This window comes from Phyllobates terribilis, unplaced genomic scaffold, assembly GCF_046119375.1.
Source record: "Phyllobates terribilis strain yellow unplaced genomic scaffold, ASM4611937v1 Scaffold_8__6_contigs__length_399053987, whole genome shotgun sequence".
Classification (NCBI taxonomy): domain Eukaryota; kingdom Metazoa; phylum Chordata; class Amphibia; order Anura; family Dendrobatidae; genus Phyllobates; species Phyllobates terribilis.
This window is the reverse complement of record NW_027362768.1, coordinates 288,444,694-288,467,607: the sequence shown is the minus strand read 5'-3', so window position 1 is coordinate 288,467,607 and position 22,914 is coordinate 288,444,694.

Here is a 22,914-nt window from a genome sequence, read left to right as displayed (position 1 = left end):
CCATAACCTAAAAGTCTCTGAAACCTGTCGGATAACTGGAAAAACACAATTAGCATATACATTTACAACATTTGAAATAATACAGTTATAGTTACATTTTAAATTCTCCAGCGAGCAGGGATCTGACCTCTGGTGATCCTGGTAGACCTACATAACACACTGTCTGACTGTGTTCTACCTTGGTCCCCTGCATTTACCCCTGGTGTGGTGGGCTCTGCATGGACTGCACTACAGGTGTGTGAAGGTACCTCTGGTAGGCTGGGCAGATTCCTACGGATCCTTTGGCTTACCTTGGGTACGACAGGTTCGCTACTAGCAGAGGGTAGATTCTCCTGGTCTGCTGATGAGGAATCTTCTGCCTCCGGGGCCAAAGATTCTTCCAACTCTACTGGGACTTCTTCAGCTTCCTGAGGAGCTGGCTGGAGAAATGTAAGGACTGGTATAACAATGGCATTATTCACTTGTGTCCATGACCGTGGAAATTCTCCGAGTACCGTGCTGACCATTTCTTCCACTTCCTCTGCGGGTTGAGGGATATCCTGGTCTGCTTCAGCATGCTGCAGCTGCTCGGGACATTTCTTCAGGTGGTCTCTGGAAACTCTTGCTGTCGTTTCTCCTCTATCCTTACTTATGAGGCACACCTTGGTGTTATCATGATTTGATGGTAGAATGGTGTACGGCTCTTTTTCCCACTGGTCATCCAACTTGTGGAGTCGCCTCTTCCTCTTTAGGACTTGCTCTCCCGGTGACAAGGGGGCAGCAGGTGCATGTTGATTGTAAGTCCTCTCTTGCCTTTCTCTTGCTTGGGACAGACTTCTTTCAACACTTTCCTGTACCTTACGGTATTGCTGTTGTCGCTCAGTGTCCCAATCCGCATCCGGTGAGGCGTCCTCTGGTGTCAGGACTCCCATATCCAGATCGATGGGCAGCTTACCAGGTCTCGCTCGCATCAGGTAAGCTGGTGTGCAGTTGGTGGAATTCAGTGGGATGTGGTTGTAGAGATCCACCAGGTCTGGCAACTTTTCTGGCCACAGGCTGCGTTCCTCCAGGGGCAACGTCTTCAGTAGGTCTATCTCCACCTGATTCATCTTTTCACACATCCCGTTGGTCTGGGGGTGATAAGGCGTTGTCCTGATCTTCTTGCAGCCGTACAGGTTGCAGAACTCCTGGAATACCTCCGCTTCGAAGGCCGGACCTTGGTCAGTTAGCACACGTTCTGGGTAACCATGCTGGCAGCAGAAGTGCTGCTGGAAAGCTCTGGCTGCTGTCTGAGACGTTTGGTCCTTGACTGGCACTACTACCAGGAACCGGGAGTAGTGGTCTACGATGGTGAGAGCGTAGACATAGCCTGACCTGCTCGGGGATAGCTTTACATGGTCCAGGGCTACCAGTTCGAGTGGCTGCTTGGTGATGATGGACTGCAGGGGAGCCCTCTGGATGTCACGGTCTTTTCTTCTCAGGTTGCACGGTCCGCATTCTCGGCACCACCTCTCGATTGCTTTCCTCATGCCAACCCAATAGAACCGTTCACGTAGCAGGACTTCCAGCTTCTTCCATCCAAAATGTCCCGCTCCATCGTGGTACGCTTCCAAGACCATAGACGCATCTCGCCTCGGGACTACCACCTGCCAGACCAGCTCATGCGTCCGGGAGTTGACAGTTCTTCGACACAGCTTCCCTTCATAGATGAACAGCTTGCTCTTTTCTTTCCACAGCTGTTTGGTCTCTTCGGGAGCATCTGAATCAGGGTATGAGTCCGCTTGTGTCAGCAACTCTTTGACTAGGCGAACAGCCAGGTCAATGTCTTATGTTTCTGCCCATCCACGGTGGGGCAATGGATTGAACGTGGCTTCTCTGTTGGCAGAGCACCTGTTCTTCACACAATGGGAGCACTGCTTTATCCCATGGCAGTGGAACGCGGGGATTTCTATCTCCTCCAGTTCCTCTGCGTCTTCTCCCCCGTCTAGCAAGTTAGGCATTCTGGACATCGCATCTGCGTTTGCATTCATGTGCCCAGCCCGGTACTTGATGGTGAATTCGTAATTAGACAGTCGGGCCATCCATCTTTGTTCCAGGGCACCAAGTTTTGCAGTGTCCAGGTGTGTCAGCGGGTTATTATCCGTGAAGACGGTGAATTTGGAGGAGGCGAGATAACGCTTGAAGCGTTCTGTCACGGCCCAGACGATGGCAAGGAACTCCAACTTGAAGGAGCTGTAGTTTTCTGGGTTTCTTTCGGTGGGCTGGAGCTTTCTGCTGTCGTAGGCTATTACCCTTTCTCTGCCTTGTTGGATCTGGGACAGCACCGCTCCCAGTCCCATGTTGCTCGCGTCCGTGTGAAGGATGAAGGGCTGTCCATAATCAGGGTAGGCCAGGACCTCGTCTCCTGTGAGAGCCATCTTCAGCCTGGTGAAGGACTCATCTTCCAGCTTGTCCCACTTGAATGGTGGTTTCTGGTTCTTGGCCTTTCTGGACTGGCCTATCAGGAGGTCCTGCATGGGGGCCGCCATCTTGGTGAAACCTGGTATAAACCTTCGGTAGTAGCCTACCAACCCGAGGAACTGCCGTACTTCTTTGATGGTGGAAGGTCTCGGCCTGTCCTTGATAACGGTGATCTTGTCGGGGTCTGGTGCTACACCGTCAGCGCTTATCACATGTCCTAAGTACTGTACTTTGGGCTTCAGCAGGTGGCACTTTGACGGCTTCACCTTCAGGCCAAAGCCAGCCAGGGCTTCAAAGACTTCCGCCAGGTGCTTCAGATGGTCCTCATACGTCTTGGAGTATACTATGACGTCATCCAGGTACAGGAGGACTGTCTCGAAATTCTTATGTCCTAGACAGCACTCCATCAACCGCTGGAAGGTTCCTGGGGCGTTGCAGAGCGCGAATGTCATGCAGTTGAACTCGCTGAGGCCCATCGGGGTGGTGAATGCGGTCTTTTCCTTATCCGCCTCTGCTACAGGAACCTGCCAATACCCACTAGTAAGATCCAAAGTAGAGAAATAATTAGCAGATTTTAATGCAGCCAGTGACTCCTCTATCCTGGGTAGCGGGTATGCATCTTTATGAGTTACGCGGTTAATTTGCCTGTAGTCTACACACATTCTCATTGTGCCATCCTTTTTCTTTACAAGAACTAATGGAGCTGCCCAGGGGCTACAACTGTCTCTTATTACTCCAGCCTCCTTCATCTCTCGTAACATCCCTTTGGCATTTTGGTAGTGTGCTGGCGGTACAGGCCGTTACCTTTCTTTAATGGGTGGATGGTCTCCCGTGGGGATATGGTGTTGAACCCCCTTTACCTGCCCGAAGTCGAGTGGGTGTTTACTGAAGACCCTCTCATACTCCTGGACCACCCGGTATACTCCTTGTTTTTGACGTGGAGGGGTGGAGTCAGTGCCCACATGCAGCTTCTGGCACCAGTCCTCCATCTGTCCCTTGGAGCCATTATCCTCCGCCTGTTTGGATGGAGGTAAGGGTTCCACTGTCTTTATAGAATTTTGATTGACGGTGAATAGCTTGGCTAGGGTGGCATACCGGGGCAAATGGACTTCTTTTTCCCCAATGTTCAGGATGCGGACTGTCACTCTCCCATGGCGGACATCAACCACCCCCCTGGCTGTTAAAATGGTGGGCCTACTATCAGAGTAGATGGGCTCTACCAGGGCCTGGTAATCTCTACCCCTTAGACCGATGGCTGCCCGGCACCATATCAGCATTTCACTTCTTGGGGGCATGGCAATAGAGAATGGGTCACTCATCCTGACACTGCCAATCTCACCACCAGACAGTTCTACCTGTTTTCTTTTCATCAGGGCTCTGATCTCTCTTTGTAGAACCCGCTGCTGGCTGGAACTGGCGGTCTCCGCAACCTGCTGTAACAAGACAATTATTTCTGCAAAACAATTTTCAATGACATTAGTGCCTAATGTTATCATAGGATGACTCTCTCGGCAATCAATGTCGACAATAATCAGTCCTTGTGCTGGCAGTTCGACTTTGCCAACCTTTATGGTCACTTCTTTGAACCCCACCTGAGGTACGGGTTGACCATTGCTGGCATAAATGCTCAAATGTTCATCTGGATGGCGGGTGATATCAGAGTCAGTCCAGTACCGTTTGAAAAGAATGTAGGGGATGGTGGTCACCTGGGACCCAGTGTCCAGCAACGCGCTCATTGGAAAGCCGTCCAGCACGATAGGTAGGACTGGTCGTCCTCCCACATATTTGTCTCACCAGCTTGATGGGCCTGGTGGTCTTATGCCTGGGGGTTGGCCCTCTTCCCCAGGTTTTACTCGTTTAAATGACAGTACCTTGCATAATGTCCTGGCTGGTAGCAGCGGCGGCAGATGGGTCATCCGTCCTGGTCGTAGCGGTCGCTGTTCCTCCCTCTGGATGGTGGAATCCTCTTCTGTTGGAGCCACGGGATGTCCTCCGGACTGGAAGCCAGCTGGATCCCTCCTCTGGGAGACACCTGCAAGGACTGTACAGTTTTGGTTAGCGCTGCCACACTTTTGGTTAGTTCCTGGACCTGATGGTGCAGGTCTGTAGAGGGGGCATTGTCCAGAGTCTGTGCATCAGCTCCTACAGGCTCTGGGGAAACGGGTGCCACCTCCTGGTGATATGTGATAGCTGGGCGCCGGTGAGCGGTGGCGCCACTTGGTGTTGGTTCTCGTAGCACCTGGATGGCTCTGTCCTTAAACTGTGCAAAGTCCAAGTCAGGGTTTTGGAGAGCCATTAAGCGCAGCTGGGTTCGGTGGGCGCTGGACAGTAAACCCTCAATGAATTGCTCAGTTAACAGTCTGTTTTCATCATGCATACTGTCAGGGTCTACCTGTTTGATGGCCCTCAGCGCCTCCTGCAGGTTTAAAGCATAGTCCCGTACACTGTCCTGTGCCCGTTGTTTGCACCCATAAAACTTCATTTTGATCTCTGCTGTAGTACGGGTGTCAAAAGTGTCCTTTAGGCGGGCCAGTATCTCTTTTACAGTCCCTTTTTCCCTGGTTGACCAGGACTTTACTTCTCTCTGGGCTGCACCAATCAACTGGCCTATAAGGATGCTCACTTTCTGCTCCTCGGACAGGGGGTATACTTTAAATAAACTGCTTAGTCTCTCCTTGAAGTCACTCAGGGTGTGCGACTCTCCTGAGTACTGGGGCAACCACGCCGCCCCCGGTATATATGGCATTGTGAATGGCATTACCGTGGCAGCGGCCGCGCCGGTGGTTAAAGTTCCCTCCATATCGGGCATCTTCCTCCCCCCTAGTGAACCGTGGCCTACCTTCCTTCTTTTTTCTTCCGTAGGCCGCAGTTCCGCAGGCGATGGTCTCTGTCGAGGACTTGGCGTCGCACGCGTTTGACGTCAGCGTTCACTGTGGCTCATTCCAGGATCTGGCGCTGCGTCCGTGCGTGGGGCGGGGCTTTGGACTTCGCGCGTTTCCAGCGATCATGCCCCTCTTCTTCCCGCGCAGCGACTTGAAGATGGCGGGCAATGGCGGGAAAACGGCAGCAGATGGCGGGAAATCTTCACCACGGTATGCGACACAGTCTGTGAAGGCGCGCAGTACCCGGTGGTAGCGGGCACGCAATCCTGCCGACTACGCCAAAGTTGACACGCCCCCTGGGCCGTGGGAGTACCCGGAGCCGGGCCTTGTAGATGCTGGGGGTTGTAGTCACCGTGGCGGTGACCCGGTCCGTGACCCAGGGCGGTCAAACCAGGGTAGTTTATGTATAGTCCGACTACGCCACCTGTGGAATGCGGTTATTGGGAACCGCCGCTGCGGAACAGTCCACTGAAGCTGGTTGTATGTGCAGCAAGGTGATGTAACTCCCCACAGGAAGAGTGTAGCTTCAGGGCAGCGTGTACGGATGATGGTGGTAGTAGTGCAAGGTATCGGTAATGACAACACGGAGTCTTTGCAGTGCAGTCCCAGGGTCTTTACTGGTGGCAATTATATAGGCCCCAACGGGAGTACTTGCTAGGGATGAGGGCCTGGTCAGTCTGGGAGCAATCCTAGAATCCCCCTGTCCAGGTGGAGTTGTAGGCCTGCCGTTCTGACTGTACTCTTTGGCTATCCCGCTTATAGTCTTGTTGTAGCCCACGTCCCTGAGTGTGACGTGCTGTGCTCACCCGTATGGCTGGCGACTCGGATCCCGTATATTCCTCGCTCCTCTGTGGCGGTACTGGTCCTTTCGTGTGGCTGAGCCTCCGGGCTTCTGTTGGGCCAGGAGACCTGAAATCCCCTTCCTTGCGGTATCTGCTGCTGGGCCTGAAGGGTCCCACAGCCTCGGACTCCGGTGTCCGGTTCTCTGTATATACTCCAGCTAGGATGAGCTCTGCCAGCTCCAGTCCTCAGCTCCTGGCTCCTTAGCGTCCTATCAGACTCCTGACACTGTCTCTGGCTAGACTCAACTGACTCCAGATCCAGTTATATAGGGCAGGATCCTCCCCATTTCTGGTCTGGAGCAGGAGGTGTTGCATGTTGTGTGTTCCTGACCAGGAAACTCCTGTTTTGCTCCCAGGCATGGTATTACTACCACTGTGGCAACCAGACCCCCTGGGGTGCCACAGTAGCAAAGTCGGGTGTCGGTACCCCTCTTGCAGCCGGTATCCCTCTGACTGGGCCAGAATAGCGAGGACAGGTGGCGTATACCGCTCCGTCTGCATCCCCCTGGGATCCTTTTGCGGTGGAGCTAGACTCCTAAGCTCCAGGCCTTCTTGGGTAAGGACCTTGACCGGGTTGAGACAGCCATTAACTCCAATCCGCTCCTCGACTCAAGGCCAGAGTACGAGGACCGGGTCCCCATCAACTGCAGGTTCACACAGAAAGCCAAGTTCAGTGATGAAGATCACAATCAAAAGACCATAAGCCCAAGATGGCTGTTTATTAAATATGAATTTTTAAGAGTAACCTACATGTGCGTCCTCCACCCTCATCCACTACATGGTTCCCCCTAGCTTTTGGTTCCCCAATCTCCTATTATCCCGGCTGGGGCAGCATACTGGTGCCTTTTAGCCCCCCCTACAGGTGGGAGAAGTGTGGTGTTGGATGTAGAGGTGGGGTCCTGACAGCTGCACCATCCTTACCTCGAAGGAGAGATACCACACCCCATTAAAGAGGTGCAGCATCCCTGTGGCGATCGAACCCCCAGGGGCGCCACACAGTCTTCTTCTTTGCACTTTGAGAGAGAAGGATTTGGAAGTAACCTCTCGTTTGGTCCAGGGTGGTGATGTATCTGGCTGACCTTAGCTTTTCCACAAGATCATCAATGCAGGGCATTGGATGCGCATCATGTTTCGACATCACATTTAGTTTCCTGTGGTTGTTGCAGAAACGCGACTCTCCCGAAGGCATCTGCACATGTGTTTCTATCAGGATTTCATGTTTAACCACCTGCGTACGTCCTGGCAACTCCGAGAACAGGTTCCGTTGAAGTAGTTCTCAGCACTGTTGTTTCTGGGGCGTTGACAGTGTCTCTGCCATGGTGATATCCTCAGTGTCCTCTTCTGGCTTGTCCAGCCCACATGGAGGTTCAACGGGCTCCCTCTATTGCTCTGCCGTAATGGATATCAGCATGAGAGGATTTTGTACGAGAGAGATGATAGCACTTAACTGGCAGGTGGGACAAAGCTTTGATAAAGAATGCAGCTTTGCGTTTGAAACACGTTGCTATTTTATATGGAATCCTTTTTGTATCAATAAATATTTTTGCACTTTATGGAAGCTCCTTCAACTATTGCAAGTGGTCCCTTGTGTTCCGTGCCTCTGGATGCCTAGGAGTGTGGGTGATCTGGTCTTTTTTCTATTTTTTATTGCTAGTACTAACAACTGCTCCACTATCTCCTCCCTCACTTTATTAATGCGGTACAATAAGTCCCCACTCAACATAAAATAGGGAAACCTGGTGCCAGCCCCCGACTCCTGTGCTATGCCGTTCATGACGGTTACCTTATTGAAAGCTTCTTTTAGTGATAGGTCTCTGTTGGGTGAACCTCAAATTTTCTCTGGTCACCCCTATCTCAGGAATGTCTACCTCAGTGAATACTACTTTCTCCTCTATTCCCATTACACAGAAAGGAAACCTTTCAGTCTCTGGGGTTGGTGAGACTTTTTTAGGGCCAACCCATTTCTTACCTGAGTAATCCAGGTCTCGCCTCCTCCCCCACAAGTCCCAAAATAATGCAAAGTCCCGGCCTATGATGATTGGATGCAACAAATCCGTCACCACACCATCCTCATGGGACTCAGTACCTCAGGACAATGACAACTCTGGCCACCGGATAGTCTTTAGCATCCCCGTGAATGCAGCGGATGCCAACCTTCTTCCAGGGATCAATTGGAGAGGGAGTGTGGCCCTCACGAGGGTCACCAAATTTCCTGAGTAAAGTAGTCCATTGATTTGCAGGCCATTCACTGTTACAGGACAAGTTTGGGGCCCCTTGCCGGATGGAAAGTCCACACTGCAAGCTGGATAAGCATAGAAGGAACAGCGGTGTCCCATGCTACAGTCCATTTGCTCGGTGCTCAGGGGACAATGGGCTGCTATATGACCTGGACCATGACATCTCCAGCAAATGACATCACCCGATGAAGGCCTTGGCGTGACCTCTGCTGCCCCCTTGGACTTAGGATGCCTCACCCCCTTTTTAACGTCCACCCTCCAGAATGGAATGGGTTGCCTTCTCACGGACCCGTCGACCCCCTGATATCTTTCGAACAGTCCCACCAAGTCATCGGCGTTCTGGGGATCTCCCTGGGCAACCCAAGTGTGCATCGGGTTCGGAAGGGAGTGCACGAACAGGTCCATTACAACTCATCCACCATCTGCGCTGGGTTAGAGAACTCCGGCTGTAACCACTTTTGGATGAGATGCAGCAGATCAAACATTTGGCAGTGAGGGGGTTTGTCACAGTGATCTGCCCAGCGGTGGACCCGTTGTGCCCTGACAAACATTGTCACCCCCAAGCGCTCCAAAATTTCTGTTTTCAATTTTTCATATTCTTTGATGTCCTGTAAAGCCAAATCATAGTAGGCCTTTTGTGGCTCCCCATTAAGTATGGCGCTATGACTTCAGCCCACTATTCTGGCGGGAGTTTCTCTCTATCGGCGACCCTTTGAAAAACAGTTAAAAAGGTCTGTATGTCATCACTCGGGGTCATTTTCTGTAAGGCTCTCCTCACCGAATTCTGGACAGAGGTATTGCATCTCACCCAGAGGTGTGGTATCTCTCTCTCAGGTAAGGAAGTAGTATGGCTCAGGACCCTAACACCTGCATTCACTACACCACATTTCCGGGGGACAGGGCGAGATTGCTCCTACGGGAGACCACAGTCCCTGATCCCTGGCTGGAGTGGGGAGGAACCACTTAGAGAGGGGGAACTATGTAGTGGATGGGTGGAGGACGTAGATCCTGGGAGCACTTCAGGAGGAGCTATAAAATAGGAAACCATCTTAGATCAGTGTTCAGTCAGTCAATGTGTGGAGTTCCAGTCAGACAGACTGAGGAGAAGTCAGGGAGCAGAGGCTCTGCATGAGCTCTGCTCCACAGGCGGGCCAAGTCAGGAGGCCTGAGCCTGAGAGGGAGCAGGACGGCTCCAGGAATGAGGAGTGAAGGGACCCTATGGGTACGGGCCGTGCAGAAGGCCACCCGTACGCCCGTTGCTACCAGGAGGTAGAGGGGTCAGGCCAGAACAGGGAACCGGGTCCCTCAACTAGTAGAGAAACAGCAAATGCTTAACTAGGAACCGGAGGCTGCAGTGTTTCAAGTGCTGTAGCCACAAGTCCACACCAGTCGCACTAAGAAGGTAGCCACATAGTATCCAGGAGACGGAACACACGTCGCCCGCCAAGGCCCGAGGGTACCGGATAGAAGTGGCGCTGGGTGTGAGGTGCAGGAAGAGGCCAGAGGAAGGTACACAGAACGGGGTCCTGATAAGTGCTCTGGAAATACCTGAGGGTGGACTGAACCCCTCACTGAGTACGCACAGCACGACGGGGGAAGATTGCTTGGTAACTGTAATCTGAACTACAATAACAGTGAGTAAAGACCCTGGGACTGCACTATTTGTCTCTGTGTTCCTTGCGGCGCCAGCACTCACAGCACTAGAACGCCCTGCACAATCACCGCCATCATCCAGTCACGCTGCCCTGAAGCTACACTCCTCCTGTGGGGAGTCACATCACCTGGCTGCACTTACCACCAGCTTCAGCGGACTGCTCCGCCGCGGCGGTTACCGATAACCGCATTCCACAGGTACCGCCTTGGTTTGACAGCCCTGGGTCACGGACCGGGTCGCTGCCACGGTGACTACAACCCCCAGCATCTACAAGGCCCGGCTTCGGATACCCCTCGGCCCAGGGGGCGCGTCAACTTTGGCGTAGTCAGCAGGATATGCAAGCAACCCGTTATCATCGGGTATTGCGTGCCTAGAGACTGTTTTACTGTACTGAATGTGGCGCCCGCCCCAGAAGAACGGGCGCCATTATGTGCGTGCTAAAAGATGACAAGAAACCACCTCCCATCGTGGGCAAGGTCCCAGAATGGCGCCAGAAGCGGAGCCCGCCCCAAGCAGCAGTGGTTATGTATGCAAGTGTGTCCATCAAGGTGGGGGGGCTGGCCCTTAAGGTGACCGACAGCAGGCTGCCATGGGACCGCAGCAAATTGCCTGGGACCGCCCCCAGCAGGGGAGGGGAGAGAGGAAAACTGGCAGACAGGGTGTGGTCTGGATCAGTCTAGACAGACCGCACCCGGTAGAGAAGATGGAGGACGGCAGTACCGGAGCCCCAGCCAGCGACCTGCTGCAGCCTGCAGCACCCTACACCCTGGAGGAGCTCGTGGCAAAGCTGCCCCAGGAGGACTCAGAGTTCCTCTGCTCAGGGATGGAAGATCTGGGCCGGAGGATGGAGAAGGCCCAGCGCGACGCCATTGCCGGATGGAAGCGGGAGATGGAGCAGAGGATGGCGGACCGGCAGCAGAGGACGCTGCCCGGCACCGGCAGTGCCCCAGCCGTCGCGGATCCCGACCAGCGCTAGGAGGCGACGCGTGGCGCATGAGCGGCCGCAGGAGCAGGTAGGAGGAGTCTCCCTGTCCCGGGCGCTGCCAGCGTCGACCTCCTCCTGTGCCCCCTGGTGGAGCCGCCGATCTCGGGCGCTACCGACACCGGCCTGTTCCTGACCCCGCAGCAAGCCGCGCAGCCAAGTCCTCTGACCCCGGGCGCTACTACCACCAGCCCGCGCCCAGGCCCAAGATCAAGCCCTCCAGCCCCGGGCGCTACTACCACCAGCCCGCGCCCAGGCCCAAATCCGCGCCCTCTGACCCCGGGCGTCATTAGCAGTGGCCCTCTCCAGGCCCCGCCGCAAGGCCTACAAGCCCCGGGCGCGTCCGCCCAGCATGCCCCCCAGATCCCGGAAGCATCCAGCCAGCTTCTGGGCCCTCTGCAGGAGCCGTCTCCCCCGCCAGCCGAGTTGATGTACCGCCGCCACCGGTGGGACTGGTCCGCGGAGGTAGAAGACCAGTGCCCCTCACTCCTGCCCGCCTCGCAGCCGGCCGTCGTCTCCCAAATACCGGAGGATGAGGCCCAGTTCGAGTGGGACCCTGCTGGGGAGGACCTAATGGGGTTCTCCCAGGAGACAAAGGCAGCTGGGGCCCGCTGCAAAGAGTTCTGCCACCAGCAGCTGGCCCAATTCGAAAAAGAGCGCAGCTTGCGGCGTGTGCGGTGGGAGAGGTTAGAGGCCAAGAATATGGAGGAGAAGGCCCGGACTCGCAGAGATAAGCAGACCACCAGCGGTCCCTGAATCACTGGGATTGTAGTAAAATTTAATCTGGACGCAGGATGGGGGTTCATCCGGGACCCGCTGTCCGACACAGACCTCTTTGTAAACAGAAGAGACGTGGAGACCCACTTAAAAGCAGGTCACCCTGATAGGGACCTCTAGCCCGGAGACATCGTGACTTATACCCGTCACAAAGGAGTCAGAGGCTGGTACGCCTTAAATGTCCACAAGGTGGTAGAAGAGCACGGCTTCTACCGGTATGAAGCTGAAGACCCGGCTGGGTCAGCTTATGATGAACTAGAGCCTCCCCGGAGGGAGCAATACTACAAAGGACTGCCAGTAGTAATCAGCACCCGTACAGCAGAATAGACACTGCAGGTTCACCGTTTGTGTTTTTACCAGGTTGTTTAGTTACCTGTAACGGGTCCAAAGACTGACTGGCTGAGGACTGGGAGCAGCCGCTTCTTGTAAATAGTTGCATCTCTTGAGGTGCCCCTTATTGGTTTTATAAGAACTACAACGAGTGACCTCAGAACTAAAACCCTTTGGAGGTGGCCGAAGACGAGGTCCAGCATCTGGATCGTCTAAGCCCTGCAGCCACCCCAGGGCCTCCGTTGAGGGTTTGGGACGGGTCCCTCATATTCGTGTTTGCAAGTTTGCACCTTACTAAAAAATGGACACCTGGTTGCAGGCATTACTGTGACCGGTTGACCAAAAGTTTTACTTGAAAAATGTGTTGATACGAAGAATGTTTATATTAAAAATGTCTTATATGTATGAAGAAATATTTTAGAAGTGTGAAGAGAAATGTCCTTTAAAGAGTATCCATAATGTTGTATAATGTGATGCATCCAAAAATTTGCATGTCCTAATTTACCCTGTCTTTTGCTCTGTCCCAGCCGGCGGATGTGCTGTGTTTTACCAGGGGGGTGTGTGTTGACTGCTCCACAGCAGCGGTTACCAATAACCGCATTCCACAGGTGGCGTAGTCGGACATTAACATTTGTACACATAGACTACCCCCTTGGTTTGATCGCCCTGGGTCACTGACCGGGTCGCTGCCACGGTGACTACAACCCCCAGCATCTACAAGGCCCGGCTCCGGGTATCCCCACGGCCCAGGGGGCGCGTCACATGCAGTCTGTTCACAGGCTGCCACACGACTCAATTGGTTGCGCATAGAGGTACACAGGAAAGCTGTCTCTTTAAATCTCCTGCTGAGTTTATTAAGAGCACTGCATAAACTACAGCAATGTTAGCAAAAACAAACACGGCCTTCCTGACCTAACAGGAAAAGCAAAACATAAGCATAATGTATGGCACAGTCCTTGTTGCTACGGGTAACCGCCCATTTCAGGAACAAACAATCTCAGGTTTGTCTTTCCTTCATATGACCAAAACAGCTCAGAGCTTTCACCTCCAGGCCCTCCCCACACTAAATGCTCGGAAAGGCTGTAATTTTATCCTCGGAGTTCCTCCCTTTCTACAGGTGTTTAATCACCCTAGCACCAGGATGGCTGATTAACCCACTCATGTGCTGGAACCTTTATCCTATGTATAATTACTGCAGCTATTAATCTCAGTGCTACATATCTCCCCTCCAGTACTTTGCCAGTGATTTTGTCACAGTGGATATAGCAGAGCTGTATTTGTTTGTAACGTGGATACAGCGGAGCCGTGTGTGTGTAACATGCATGCAGCGGAGCCATGTGTGTAACTCGGATATAGCGGAGCCATGTATATGTAACGTGGGCACAGAGGAGCCGTGTGTGTAACGAGGGAGCAGTGGAAGATAATTACTACAGGACTAGGTGTCTGGTAGTTTCTTGTCCTGCTGTTTTGTGTAACCCCGCCCCCTCCACTGATTGGAAGCTTTCTGTGAATATACAGTGCATACCCCGGTGTGGATCAACAGCTGTGTGACCAGGGTCTGCACTGGAGTAGCACCTGGGCCACCTCCCGCGTCCCTCTTTGGTTCATGGAGTCGACTAAGCCGCTGTATGAGCCGGGGTCGGATCTGGCGAGGCCCCTAGCCACGCCCCTCCAGGCACTCCTCGGTTTGTGGCCCAGTGGGACCACTAACCACGCTCACGCCAGAAGATCCAGGGGTGAGCATAACAGCGGGCACACGTGTTCCTGGGATCTTGCCCGCATTCTCCACCAACTGTGGTAGGATCACTCGCTCGGCTGCTTCTGGAAGTAGACTCAGGAACCCTGTTTTCACTGCAGGCTTTATTATGTGGCATAAAGCCCTGCAGCTTCCACAAAAATAAACACAGCCTTACTGGCAAAACAACAAAACAAAAGATAAACAATAGCACAGTCTGTAGCAGTGTGGGATTCACCACACAGGTTGCAGTCCCAGTTTTAGGCTCCTCTCTGAGGCTTGGGCTTTCAGTCTGGAGTCTTTACCACTCCAAACTCAACAACAGAAAAAAAAATGGTGACTGAGCATTTAAAGCTTGCTCAGCCACACTCTGAGGTGGAGGTATGGGGAATGACTTCCCTCCCATCTCATTCCCATAAAACCACACCCTTTAAAAGAGTTAACCCCCAGCATATAACATGCTGGAAGAAATTCAGTACGTCTCAGTTCACACAGGAGAGCATCCTGAGTGACACATACCTGCCCTCGCATATAATACCAGTGACTCTGTCACAAGGTGGTTAATGACCCTAGCACCAGGATGGCTGATTAACCCACTCGTGTACTGGAACCTTTTTCCTATGCATAATTACTGCACAGTGGATATAGCAGAGCAGTATGTGTAACGTGGATATAGCGGAGCCGTGTGTGTAACGTGGTTAAAGTGGAGCCGTATGTGTGTGTAACATGAGCACCGAGGAGCTGTGTGTGTGTGTAACGTGGGAGCAGCAGAAGATAATTACTACAGTACTAGGTGTCTCGTGCCTTCTTGTCCTGCTGTCCTGTGTAATACCCCGCCCCCACCACTGATTAGCAGCTTTCTGTCAATATACAGTGTACATAGAAAGCTGTCAATCCGTGTTGTGGATGGGGTTATACAGAACTCTGCATTCAAAGCTCTGCCAGATCTGCAGCAGAGAAAACAGTCACTTGCAGCCCAACAGGTGACACATCACTGGAATAAGGGTCTCAGCCCCTACATTATGGTGCTCCCGGATTACATAGCAAAAATCTGGTGACCAATTCCTTTTAAAGGGGTTGTCCAGTCATCTAATATTGATGACCTAAGCTCAGTAGATTTCATCAATACCAGGTCGGTTGGGGTCCGACACCCCCACCATCTTGATATTGATGTTAAGTCATTAGATGCCGGGACAACTCCTTTCGGCCATGTTCACACGTTTAGTATTTGGTCAGTATTTTATATCAGTATTTGTAAGCCAAAATCAGGAGTGGAACAGTCATAGGAAAAGTATAATAGAAACACGTCACCACTTCTGTATTTTTCACTCCCTCCTTGCTTTGGCTTACAAATACTGATGTAAAATACTGACCAAATACTGAATGTGTGAACATGGCCTTAGTGTTAGATCCCAGGTCAGAACCAGACATATTGCCAAGATACTGTTGTGCTTAAAAGTTTACATACCCCAGCAGAATTTTTGCTTTCTTGGCCTTGTTTCAGAGAATATGAATGATAACAAAAAAACTTTTTCTCCACTCATGGCTATTGGTTGGGTGAAGCCATTTATTGTCAAAATACTGTATTTTCTCTTTTTAAATCTTAATGACAACCAAAAACATCCAAATGAACCTGATCAAAAGTTCACATACCCTGGTGATTTTGGCCTGATAACATGCTCAGAATTTGACACAAATGGGTTTGAATGGCTGCTAAAGGTAACATCCTCACCTGTGACCTGTTTGCTTGTAATCAGTGTGTGTGCATAAAAGCTGAGTGAGTTTCTGGGATCCAGACAGACTCTTGCATCTTTCATCCAGCCACTGACGTTTCTGGATTGTGAGTCAAGGTGAAAGCAAAAGAATTGTCAACGGATCTACAGGAAAAAGTAGTTGAACTGTATAACACAGGAAAGGGATACAAAAAGATATGCAAGCAATTGATAATGCCAGTCAGCAGCGTTCAAACTGTGATTAATAAATGGAAAATTAGGGGCTCTGTAAAAACCAAACCACTGTGAGGTAGACCAACAAAAATTTCGGCCACAACTGCCAGGAAAATTGTTCGGGATGCAAAGAAAAACCCACAAATAATATCAGCTGAAATTCAGGACTCTCTGAAAACTAGCGGTGTGGCTGTTTCAAGATGCACAATAAGGAGGCACTTCTCAGTCTCCTGACCTCAATATCATTGAGCCACTCTGGGGAGATCTCAAGCGTGCAGTTCATGCTAGACAGCCCAGGAATTTACTGGAACTGGAGGCTTTTTGCCAAGAAGAATGGGCAGATTTACCATCTGAGAAAATAAAGAACCTCATCCACAACTACCACAAAAGACTTCAAGCTGTCATTGATGTTACAGGGGGCAATACACAGTATTAAGAACTGATGTTTTTGGTTGTCATTAAGATCTAAAAAGAGAAAAACAGTAGTTTGACAATAAATAGCTTCACCCAACCAATAACCATGAGTGGAGAAAAAGTTTTTTGTTATCATTCATATTCTCTGAAACAAGGCCAAGAAAGCAAAAATTTTGCCCGTTGTATGTAAACTTTGGAGCACAACTGTATGCCATAAATGTCTGCTAGATGCAGGTCCCACCACTGAAACCTGCAAATATCTCGAGTTTGGGGCACTGTCGGGGGCTGTCAGAAATGGGGAGGGGGACATGGATACGTGGGTTTCTCCATTCCTTTTTTTGAAACTTGTACACCAAACAGAACTCTGGTTACACGGAGATTTCTGATCCTTTTCTGTGAAATGTATGAGCAGTGTCAGGTCCATCAGGAGCCTTCCCACTGAATGGTGGATGGGTGTTTCCTGCATAGAGATCTTTTCTATCAAACCCAGAAACAGACATTAGAAATGTGTTGTCGTGTAAGAGGAAAACCCCTCAGTTTATGTCTATTGCGTCTAATGTCCCTATCTGATACTTCTACTCTATCTACTCTATAGACCAACATTAAGCCTAGGAGTTATTATTTAGAAGATGAGAGAAAAGCAGCACAAGCCTAAAATACAGTGTGAATGTGGCCAGGGTGGGATTTGAACCCACAACCCCAGCGCTGCGCCGGTCACTAAGCTCTGAGCCTTCAAGCCTGTAGTAAAAAGTGGTCAGCGAAGAGATTGCTTAGTGTCCCCTGGATCACTAAGTACGGTAATCGCCCAGCAGATACCTGCGTCACTCCCGTGCTCTCCAAGCAAATGCCTGGATGACACCTCAGTCTCTGCATCGCACACTGTTATATAGGGAAACCTCAGCTCTATTTATGCGCCTGGAATGGAAGAATTTTTACCTTATGGAGACTAAAAAAAAAAAAATCAAAAGTGACCTGCTGACACAGTGACCCGCCCCCGCTGACACAGTGACCCGCCCCCGCTGACACAGTGACCCGCCCCCGCTGACAAACTCACCCGCCCCTGCTGATACAGTGACCCGCCCCCGCTGACACAGTGACCCGCCCCCGCTGACACAGTTACCCGCCCCTGCTGAATGTTTAGGAGAATTTTTTTTTCCCCCACCAGCTCATTTGCATAAATCGGTTAGCGAGCGCTCTGATTGGCTGGCTGTAGAATGCTGCATCTGCAGTCATGTTATAGACGGGAACATCATTCCGACAGGACAGGTCGGCTGAACGAGGGACACGGCTTCAATATTAAGAAAATGGGGCCCAACTCAGGGACATATTTACCACTAGGCATCAGAGGGCGGGGGCCTAGGGCGGCACCTCCATGAATGAGTTAAAAGAAATAAAGTAATTTCCCTGTTTCAGAGCTGGACCGAGTGTCAGTATCACTGTTGTTATTTGGGGGGTATGGGAGGGGAAAGCGGTGGAGGTTCAGGAGGCCTCGCGTCCTGTCTTTTCTATTTCAGCCTCCTGAGGGCGGTATTTTTACCATTGATAAGTCGGCACTGAATGGTGGATGAGTGTTTCCTGCATAGAGATCTTTTCTATCAAACCCAGAAACAGACATTAGAAATGTGTTGGCTGCTTGCACTGTATGGTCAATTCTAAAAAAGATGCAGCAAATGATAGGGAAAGCATAATGTATGGCACAGTCCTTCCTGCTACTGGTAACCGCCCGTTTCAGGAACAAACAATCCCAACTTTGTCTTTCCTTCATAAGACCAAAACAGGTCAGAGCTTTCACCTCCAGGCCCTCCCCACACCAAATGCCCTGAAAGGCTGTGATTTTATCCTCTGAGTTCCTCCCTTTCTACAGGTGTTTAATCACCCTAGCACCAAGATGGCTGATTAACCCACTCATGTGCTGGAACCTTTTTCCTATGTATAATTACTGCAGCTATTAATCTCAGTGTTACACACCTTCCCTCCAGTACTTTGCCAGTGACTTTGTCACATATTCCCCCCCTCTGCCCAAAGCTGTAGGTTTTGGCAACTTCAGTCACCAAACAGGGGAGTCTAAATTGTCATCTGCCTTACTATCCAGCTTCCCAGGCCTGTGTTTACATAAAAGATGAAGTCCTGTAGCCCTGAGTTTTAACTCTTGGAACACGATCTCTGCTTCAAGAAACCATTTGGCCATCACAGTCTTTGTGCCCTTAAGAAGGTTGGTCAGGGGTGTGGCTATCATGGTGAAATTTGGGATACACCGCTGATAGTATCCCACCGTTCCCAGAAATGCCTGAAATTGTTCCTTGGAGACAGGTTTTGGACAATTTTGGACTGCCTCCACCTTATTCACTTGCAGCTTTACTTTGTTTCTTCCAACGATGTAGCCCAGCTATTTTCCCTTCTTTTTCTCGATGGCACACTTCTTTGGGTTTATGGTAAATCCCCACTTTACTCAGTGCATCCATCTCGGCCTGGACTATCTGCAGATGACTTCCCCAATCCAGGCTGAATATCACAATATCGTCGGTCTAAGCTGCTGCATACTTTTTGTGAGGGTCTAGGGTCCGGTCTATGGCCCTCCAGAATATAGCTGGGGCTCCTTGCAGCCCGAAAGGTATTCTCGTATACTGGAAGCAACTGTCAGGTGTAGAAGAAGCAGTCTTCTCCTTTGCACTTTGAGAGAGAAGGATTTGGAAGTAACCTCTCGTTTGGTCCAGGGTGGTGATGTATCTGGCTGACCTTAGCTTTTCCACGAGATCATCAATGCAGGGCATTGGATGCGCATCACGTTTCGACATCACATTTAGTTTCCTGTGGTTGTTGCAGAAACGCGACTCTCCCGAAGGCATCTGCACATGTGTTTCCGTCAGGATTTCATGTTTAACCACCTGCGTACGTCCTGGCAACTCCGAGAACAGGTTCCGTTGAAGTAACATAGTAACATAGTAACATAGTTTGTAAAGCCGAATAAAGACTTGCGTCCATCAAGTTCGACCTGTTAGTTCTGTAATTGCTAAAGTTGATCCAGAGGAGGGCAAAAACCCCAAATGATTTGGCCAATCTTCACCTGAGGAAAAATTCCCTCCCGACTCTGAAACCAGCAGTCAGAATAAATCCCTGTATCAACCTACTATTTTATTTTATTTTTAAGTATACGCTGAAATCTGCCTGGTATCTAGAAATGCATCCAGTCCCCGCTTGAACTGGTGTAGTGAATCCGACATTACCGTCTCCTCACTCAGTGAATTCCATATTCTCACTGCTCTTACCGTAAAGAACCCCTTCCTATGCTGGTGCTGAAACCTTTTCTCTTCCAGTCTTAGTGAGTGCCCTCTTGTTACCGTAATATTCCTCCTTTTGAACAAATCCCTGGCAAGGTCTCTATACTGTCCCCTAACATATTTGTACACATTTATTATGTCCCCCCTCAACCTTCTCTTTTCCAGGCTGAATAGTCCTAGTTTTGCCAACCTCTCTGGGTATTGCAGTCCCTCCATTCCCTTTATTAATTTTGTTGCCCTCCTTTGTACCTTTTCAAGCTCATTTATATCCTTTCTATATATTGGGGCCCATAACTGAGCACAGTATTCCAAGTGTGGTCTGACCAGTGCTTTGTACAGTGGAAGAACAATGTTCTCCTCCTTTGCAGCTATACCTCTTCTGATACATCCCATTACCCTGTTTGCCCTTACAGCAGCGGCCTGACTTTGGGCACTCCAATTTAGTTTGCTATCAATCAAGATGCCCAAGTCCTTCTCCATCTCTGAATTCCCCAATGATTTCCCATTCAGTGAGTACTGGTGACTTCCATTTTTCCTTCCCATATGTATGACCTTACATTTCTCCTCATTAAACCTCATTTGCCATTTAATGCTCCACATACCCAGCTTATCCAAATCCCTCTGTAGGTCTGCACTGTCCTCTTTTGTATTAATTGTTTTACATAACTTTGTGTCATCTGCAAATATTGATATTTTACTATTTATCCCGTTGACTATGTCGTTAATAAAGATATTAAATAACATTGGGCCTAGTACAGACCCCTGTGGTACCCCACTAGTGACGCTTACCCAATCTGAGTATATTCCATTTATAACCACCCTCTGCCTTCTATCCTTTAGCCAGGTAGCTACCCACTTGCAGACATTTTCCCCCAGCCCCATCATTCTCATTTTGTATACCAACCTATTATGTGGCACGCTATCGAACGCTTTTGAGAAGTCGAGATACACGACATCCACTGGTTCCCCCTGATCTACTCGAGAGCTAACCTCCTCGTAGAAGTCAATCAGGTTTGTTTGGCAGGAGCGATTCCTCATGAATCCATGTTGGTTCGGGATTAAAAGATTATTAGCATCAAGATGCTCCGTAATTGCCTCTTTAATGAAGCTTTCAAAAATTTTGCCCACAACGGACGTCAGACTCACCGGCCGATAGTTTCCGGCGTCACTTTTCGCTCCCTTTTTGAATATTGGCACTACATTCGCCTGTCGCCAATCAAGTGGCACAGACCCAGTCTCAACAGAGTCCTTAAATATAAGATATAACGGTCTGTCTATCACATTACTTAGTTCCCTTAGTACCCGTGGGTGTATGCCATCAGGTCCTGGTGATTTGTTTATTTTAATGTTACTGAGGCGTTTCTGTACCCCAGCTTGGGTTAGATTTGTCATACTTAGTGGAGGATTAAGTTTGTCACTTCTCATTTCTCCTGTTAGTTCGATTTCCTTTGTGAAAGTTGTCGAAAAAAAATTATTTAATAGATTAGCTTTATCCTCATCTTTCTCTATGATTTTGCCTTCCTCACTTTTTATCGGTCCAATATTATCCGATTTAATCCTTTTACTATTTATATACGTAAAGAACAGTTTGGGATTTGATCTACTTTCCCTAGCAATACGTCTCTCTGTTTCCTCCTTCGCTATTTTTATTTGTTTTTTGCAGGTTCTCGTTTTTTCCTTGTAACACATTAGTGCCTCCTTACTGTTTTCCTGTTTTAATCTCTTGAATGCCTCTTTTTTGCTATTTAACGCCCCTTTTACGTTCTTGTTCAACCATATTGGTTTCCTCTTATTTCTGGCCCTTTTATTCCCATACGGTATATACCTCTCGCACTGAGTATTCAGAATTCTTTTGAAGGTTTCCCATTTGCTATTCGTATTCCTTTGATTAAGAACTTTGTCCCAGTCAATAAGTTGAAGGCTTTCTTTCAGCTGATCAAACTTCGCCCTCCTAAAGTTTAATGTTTTTGTTGTTCCCTTATTGATAACCCTACTGAAGGGCATTTTGAAGTCGATAATATTATGGTCGCTATTACCTAGGTGCCCCCCTATCTGTACCTCAGTTATTCTATCAGGCCTATTAGTCAATATTAAGTCCAACACGGCCTTCCCTCTCGTTGGTTCCTGCACTAGTTGGGAGAGATAATTATCCTTAATATTTGTCAAGAACCTTTTTCCTTTCTGAGATCTACAGGTTTCTGTTTCCCAGTCAATATCCGGGTAGTTGAAATCCCCCATTACAATCACTTCATTATGTTTTGCTACTATGTCTATTTGTCCTAATAGCAGATTCTCATTCTCCTCTGTTATATTGGGTGGCTTATAGCAGACCCCTAGTAATATTTTATTATTATTTTTTGCCCCCTCTATCTCTACCCACATGCACTCGACCCCCTCTTCTCCCTCTCCTATATCTTCCCTTAGTCTGGGTTTTAGACATGACTTTACATATAAGCAGACTCCTCCGCCTTTCCCCTGTTTCCGGTCCCTTCTAAATAAACTATAATCTAATAAATTTACCGCCCAGTCGTAGCTATCGTCTAGCCAAGTCTCTGTTATACCTACGATGTCATACCTCTCCTCCGATATAAGCGCCCGCAGCTCATCCGCCTTATTGGTCAGGCTTCTTGCGTTGGTCAGCATGCAAGATAAAACTTTGGGGTTATTTAGCATCCTATTCTTCTCTAATGATCTAACTGTACTATCCCCACCCCCCTCTCCACCCTCATTATATTCACTTCTCCCCTTCCCCTTTGCTTGCCTCACATCCCACCTATTTCCTTGGTCCCCCCCCCCCGTCTCTAGTTTAAAAACTCCTCCAACCTATTAGCCATCTTCTTCCCCAGCACCGCTGCACCCTCCCCATTGAGGTGCAGCCCGTCCCTACGGTAGAGCCTGTAGCCGACCGCGAAGTCGGCCCAGTTCTCCATGAACCCAAACCCTTCTGCCTTGCACCAACTCTTTAGCCACTTATTCACCTCCCTAACCTCCTGTTGGCGCTCCTGTGTGGCTCGCGGGATTGGTAGTATTTCTGAGAAAACTACCTTGGAGGTCCTTGCCCTAAGCTTCCTACCTAGGTCCCTGAAATCATTTTTAAGGACCCTCCATCTACCACTCACTTTGTCATTGGTGCCGATGTGGACCATGACCGCTGGGTCTTCGCCAGCCCCACCCAGTAACCTGTCAACCCGATCCGCGATGTGCCGGACTCGAGCGCCAGGGAGGCAGCACACCGTTCGGCGATCCCGGTCTTTGTGACAGATTGCCCTGTCTGTCCCCCTAATAATAGAGTCACCCACTACCAGAACCTGTCTTGCCTGCCCTACACTTCCCCCCTCCCCCTCATTACTGGAGCATACACTCCCCCGGCGGTCAGAGGATCTGTCGTGCTCCAATAA